This window comes from Drosophila mojavensis, unplaced genomic scaffold, assembly GCF_018153725.1.
Source record: "Drosophila mojavensis isolate 15081-1352.22 unplaced genomic scaffold, ASM1815372v1 contig_74, whole genome shotgun sequence".
In the NCBI taxonomy this organism is placed as follows: domain Eukaryota; kingdom Metazoa; phylum Arthropoda; class Insecta; order Diptera; family Drosophilidae; genus Drosophila; species Drosophila mojavensis.
In genome coordinates, this window is record NW_025318899.1 from 8,940,297 (window position 1) to 8,946,586 (window position 6,290).

General features: G+C 42.1%; 1 non-coding gene across 1 annotated transcript; it reads left to right on the forward strand.

Annotated features, from left to right (window-relative positions):
* On the forward strand, positions 1-97 carry Trnai-uau. Its single transcript has 2 exons — positions 1-38; positions 62-97. It is a non-coding gene; the product is annotated as a tRNA-Ile (tRNA).
* The last annotated feature ends 6,193 nt before the right edge of the window (positions 98-6,290 follow it).

A 6,290-nucleotide genomic window follows, 5' to 3' on the forward strand; every position in this document is an offset into this window, starting at 1 on the left:
GCTCCAGTGGCGCAATTGGTTAGCGCACGGTACTTATAATCAGTACTATTGTGTATGAGCTATGCCGGGGTTGTGAGTTCGAGCCTCACCTGGAGCAGGTCACTGTTGACTAATATTTTTATTTTTTTTTTTAAATAATTTGACCATATAAAAGTAACATAAAAGATGGTTTGAAGCGTATTTATTATAAAATGCGTGTGTTACAGGTTGTTTAAAATATTTTTACTGTGAGTAAAATGTAAAACATTTGATTTTTTGTTGGGAGAACTTTTAAAATGAGTTTTATACAGTCAACTAAATAATTTATTTTTATCAGAAATATTTATTTATTTAAATTTTAAAATTTGCATATACTATAAACATAGCTTATATTAACTTTAAAGCTCTTCTGTTTCTCTACATTATATTTTGGACTTTGAGTAAATTTTAAGCAGAAATAAAAAGATATTCTTTATTAATGAAGGCAACTTCGTTTGATTGTTTTGGCCGGGAAATTTACTTATAAACATTTCACAGCTCTGTCAAAAATGATTCAGCCAAAAGTGAAAAAAGTGAAGCCAAACATCAACAACAACGTGGATAAAGCACATGGCCAGAGCTGTGCCGACAGCTACGATGCCCAGATTTCCGATTTTCCGCTTTTTCATTTTTTTTAAAGGTTTTTTTTTGTGGCAGCTTCAAGCAGCTGTGGCTGAGGCTGAACATGCCACCCAAACAAATCGCAGTGGCAGCAAACGTTTTTTGTATGTTGTTGAATTTTCAACAACATCAACACAGGGCAGCACTTCATGCCACGCATTGACGAAGGGGCAGCCACTACACAAGACATGTTAATCATGCATATATGTATATGCCTCTTATAGCACATACATATGCATGTATGTATGTATCTGTGTGTATACAATTAATCGATAAGGAATCAAAGTGGAATCGAAATTATGAAAAGTTTCTTGTTTATGGCAGAGACTTCTCGATCGGCGTCTTCGGCAGCAGATGTGTGGCAGCCTATAAGAAGGTGTTGAAAAAAGAGATGCGCCGGCTGCTGCTGCTGGCTGTTGGCTGTTGGCTGTGGGCGTTGTGTGGCACTATGAAGTGGCGTGCGGCTTGCGGCATGTGGCTTGTGGAGTGTGGAGTGCCGACTGTTTGAAGTAAACTCAATAAAAATGAAGCAGCACAAGCGTAGCCAATAAAATGTTTGCAGTTCGTCTGCCCCCAATTGTTTACAGAAAGAGCCAACAACAACAGCAACAATCAGAGGAAGAGAAAGAAGAAGAAGAGGACGAACTGAGCACTTAGCATATTTGCGGCAGCAGCTGCAACATCCATCGATCTTGCTTGGTGGTCCACTCCAAGCCACAATGACTGGGCGTGTGTGGGCGCATGCAGAGCGCTCGGCCACTTGCCGCTCTCCAGTTGCCACTTGCCCCTGCCCCTGCCTCTGCTACTGCCACTGCCTCAGCCTCTGCTCCAGGGAGTGCGGAACTTTAAACAAATATTTATTGAAGCAAAAAGTCGCAGAGCTCCAAGCTGATCATCATCGAGCTTCGATCGCTGGCATTCATTATATGTGTTTACAGCTGCAATATTTGGGGCAACATTTATGCAAAATAAACAACACTGCCCCATCCTGTGGGCTTCGTTTCCCTCTTCTCTCTCTCCCTCTCTCTCTCTCACCCTGTCTCACCCACTCTCTCGCTCTGCTGCTTTCGTTATGCTTTGCTACGGAGGGCCGCAATTGATTTGGAACAGACCACCCAACATATCAGCTCACACGTACCGGAACGACTCTCCACTCTCCTCTCTCCTCCCTGCAGTCATCCCATCCCCGTTCTCTCCACTGGCAACGTGATCTGCAGGCGTCGTCTTGATCGCATCTGCATATAAAACCTACTCGGCCTGTCTGACACCCATGTTGCCAGCTTGTTCTGTTTCTTGTTGCTCATGTTGCACGCTGCTGTTTTTTTTTTTTTTTTTTAGTTTTTTGTTTATTTATGAGCTGTCCGGTCCGTTTCCACCTCGATAGCTGCGTGGGCTCCCTCTGTCTCTGTCAGGAGAAAAAAGTGAGAATTGGGCCAATTAGTGGTATTAGTTCTAGCTGAATTTCTCCATATCGTAGATATCTGGCCAACATCTTTTACACTAATTGCGATGTGGTGGCACCACTCCCTAAAGTGTGGCAAGTGTGAAGAGCTCGCACTTCAAACGGATATTGATTATCAGCAATCTCTCTATAGGGTATTTAAATATATTCATATATATATGTATATCTATAGTATATGTTATATTGAATATTAATAAGGCAACAACTCGTTATTAAGCCGTTTCGCATTTTGTTCACATTTTGCTTAGCTCATTTTAATTAAGAATGTGGAGTTGTTACATAAATTTGATTTCTGAGAGATAACAAACAAGTACATTGGGAATTAATATGCCTGTCAATTGATATTAAGATTTTTGCACATAATTTTTACATTATTCAGCGTGCCAAATACAAATCAATTCACATTTAGTCAATATTATTTGTAAAACATGTAATATAATAACATATTTAATATATCTTTCAAATTAAAATATGTACTTATCCTCAGCTAGTTGGAATCGCCAACTCTCGCCAACAGGTGTCACTGGCAGACAATGAGATGGTGTTGATGATAGCGCTGTTACAAATAGCCTTGACATAACTTTACACACACACACTCGCATGCTCACATAGTCTCTCTCTCTCTCTCTCTCTCTCTCTCTCACTCACAAGTGTGCGTTTGTCACACAACATTAGCATTAGCTGACGACAATGCCAAAGTCACGCCCAGTCAGATGTCGAGCTCACTTGCTCTACCGGCGGCTGCGGAGATCACAGATTGCCGAACCGTGTTACACCTACCCTCTCTCTTCGCCCCGCTCTATCTTTCATACTCTCTCACTCCTGCTGTGCATAATAAATGCCCGCATCAATCAACGCTGACGCATGCGCTTACGTCAATTTGCTCAGAGCTCAGTTGTCGAATTCGAACTCGAACTCGAACTAGACATGTCAATGCTGCTTAATTACATGCCGCACCAAACAACAGCAACAACAATAACAACTGTTAATCAACGGTAGCTGCACAAATGGCAACCACAAAACTTCACAAAGTGCACGCAACACATCGTCGACTGCAATTGCCATTCCAAGCCAAATTTGAGAACGAGTGCGAATTCGAATGCGAATGCGAATAGCGAACTGACTGTGAGTGCGAGTGCGACGGCAAATGCGAATGCGAATGCCCGTGCGAGCATTTGTTTTGCAACGTAGTGCAAAACGTGCCACTGACAAAGCCGAAATGCGGTAGCTACAACAACAACAACAACAACAGCAGCAAAGGCAATGCGCAATGTGCCATTGTTAATTGCATGACATAATCCACAGCTAATTCGAAAACGAAAACTCAATCGAAAAGCAAACTAGAAAGAAGCAAAAAGACAGAAAACTAAGTAAAGATGTCACTATGAAATACCCTGCGCTGAAATAGAGTAGTTTATTGGAGTAAATGCTATAAACGAGATAATATAAATTTATTTTTTTTAAATTTTATTTTTTATTTTAAATTAGGATAAATTGATAATAATAATAGTATATTTAAAGCTCTATTTAAAATAAGAAAAATATCAGAGCAGTTGAGCAATTAATGTGTTAATAGTAATTTTTTTTATTTTATAATACAATACATAATCTTAAATACACTCTCCATTCCCAGCCTGTTACAACTTACACCACATAGTCCGTCATGCCATTTAGTTTTCTTTACTCAGCCCAATCAAAAGTCCGACAAATTGTGTTCGAGCGGCCAAAAGCAAAAAAGGCAAAACTAACGGCTTTTATTACCGTCTGCATTTACGTCTGGTGTCTTTTAATTGCTTAACTATGCCCAGCGGCAATTGTTAATAACAATTAGAAAATTTGCATGCGATCGACAGCAGAGATCGCCAAGATCTATGTAGATCGCGATATCGAGACACATTCAGCTAATTTGCGAGGCTCCGGCTTGATCTTTGAGTGCCGATCGACGCTGGTGGCCACGGCGAATGGACAGCGTGCGGCGAATTGACGGACAAGTCTGTCAGTGGGCTTTGTTGTTGTTTCGATTTTTTGTTGATTTTTGCTGTTGTTTTTTTTTTTTTTTTTTTGCAGTTGATTTTGTGTGTGTGTGTCTTGGACTCAATTAAGCCACACGCCGCGATTCAATTACAGCTGCATTGCATACAGTTTATACTCGATACTTTTGTACTCGATACATTCGAGTGTTCGTCCGTCCGTCCGACTGTTTGTCCGTCCGTGCGCGGCGCTGACAAATGCCATAAAAACTAATAAAAACGCGCTCGATTTCATTAGCACGCCAAAACGGCCAGCTGTGAAAATTGGATCACAACGGATGCTTCATAACGATCATAAAGATGATGATGATGATGCTGACGACTATCAGCAGCGAGATGAGATGCGGATGTGCTACTGCCTACTGCTGCGGCAGAAGCGCAGTTCAACTGACCAGGGCCAGAGTGTGTCCGGGGCTGGGGTGTGTACGTGTATTTGAGCGCTGTTTGCACAGATGTTCATTATACGAAATTTAACGTTACGTAAATTTAACAGAGTGTCTGAGTGTGCATGTGTGTGTGTTTCATTGAAATTCATTAGGCCGCGTGTCAAGCTGAATGGAAATTTCATTGAGTGGCAGAGCGTCGAGGCGAGAACTGATCTCGCTGCTCATGAACATCATTGTTTAGTGTCAGCCAGCTGCCAATAGATGGCGCTCTCATTGCAACAGACTCACTCAGGCAGCCAGTGGCATAGACAAAGCTGAGCCATTGATTGATGCTTTTAGCTGCAGCAGCTGCAACTGTGCAGTAAGTAGGTTGCCCCACTGCATCGCATCGCATCGCATCGCATTGCCATTTATGATGATGTTGTTGACGTTGATGCACCACAGTCCCCACCCAACCTGACAGTCCACAGTGTGTGCCACACCCCACCACACCACTCGCCCACAGCCACCTCCCATTTGGCGGCTGGCAAACAACATATGGAAGCCGAACTGTCTGTTCACTTTGATCATATCGCTCGACTACAGCTGTGGCCGTGTGGCCGTGTGGCTGCGGCTAAGGCTGTGGCTCTGTTTGCTTTGGTACCGACCAGTGGGTCACTTGACATCCACCATGGGCAGCAGCCAGGCAATCAGTGCACAAAAACTATGCTGTGGCATATATATTTTTCTACAAGGTCAAATGGGGAGATCAGGAACTCTATATGAGAGTTGTTAGTAATTTAAATAGGTAATTGAAATAGTAATTGAGTTTTTAATGAGCTTAAAAAGATGATGAAGCGTGAAATGAACTGTGAACTAAAAAAAAAAAAAATAAAAAAAAAAAAAAAAAATTGAAACGAAACTTAATTTATTTTAAAGTATTGTATTTAGCATTTAAGCAGTTTGACAGAGTTCAGCTTTTATTTTACAATTAATATCTAATATTCTACATCTTCTTCTTTACTTCTTTACCTGAACCACCCTAAAAATCATTTCAGATCAGCTCATTCCACTGTACTTTGCCTTGGTTCAAGTCACAAAACACACACAGATTCTATTTGTCTTGCCTACTCATCCACTCACCCCCACCCTTCTGTGTGCCCGACCCACTGCCTTTGGCTAAATGGAAAATTTACAACATTTGTGTAAAATTGGCAAATTCAACTTATTTAGTTGACCCATTGAGTAAATTTCGTATAATTTTGCCAGCAATTTGGCTGGCACTCAAGAACGCATCCGTAAATGTTTACGCTAATGGCGGCCACGTACGACACGTGAACCCTTTTTTGTTTTTCTTCACAAGGCTCCCCCCTCAGCTCAGCCCCGGTCGCTGCTCCACTTAGGCAGCCATTAAGGAGTGGCTGGAATAAAACAGAGGAAACCTGCTTAAAGAAAGGCGCACATACGGCATATAAAAATTTAATAACTTTTTGCACAGTAGCACGTACCATGACTCACTCACACACACACAGCAAACACACACACACACACACTCTCTCATACACCCACGACGAAAAAGCAATCATGACATGTGGCTGAGACTGCAAAAAGCAAGCTGAAATTGAGGCTCAAGCTGGAGCTGTGAGAGGCAGACGTAGTGCCGCGCCTGTCGTGCCACAGGCCGCATGCCACATGCCAAAAGCGCAGCCAAGCACTTGAGAAGCTGCCACTCCAGCAACAACAACAACAAGAGCAAGAGCAAGCAGCAGCCATCTGTCATAATCGTCAGGCGAC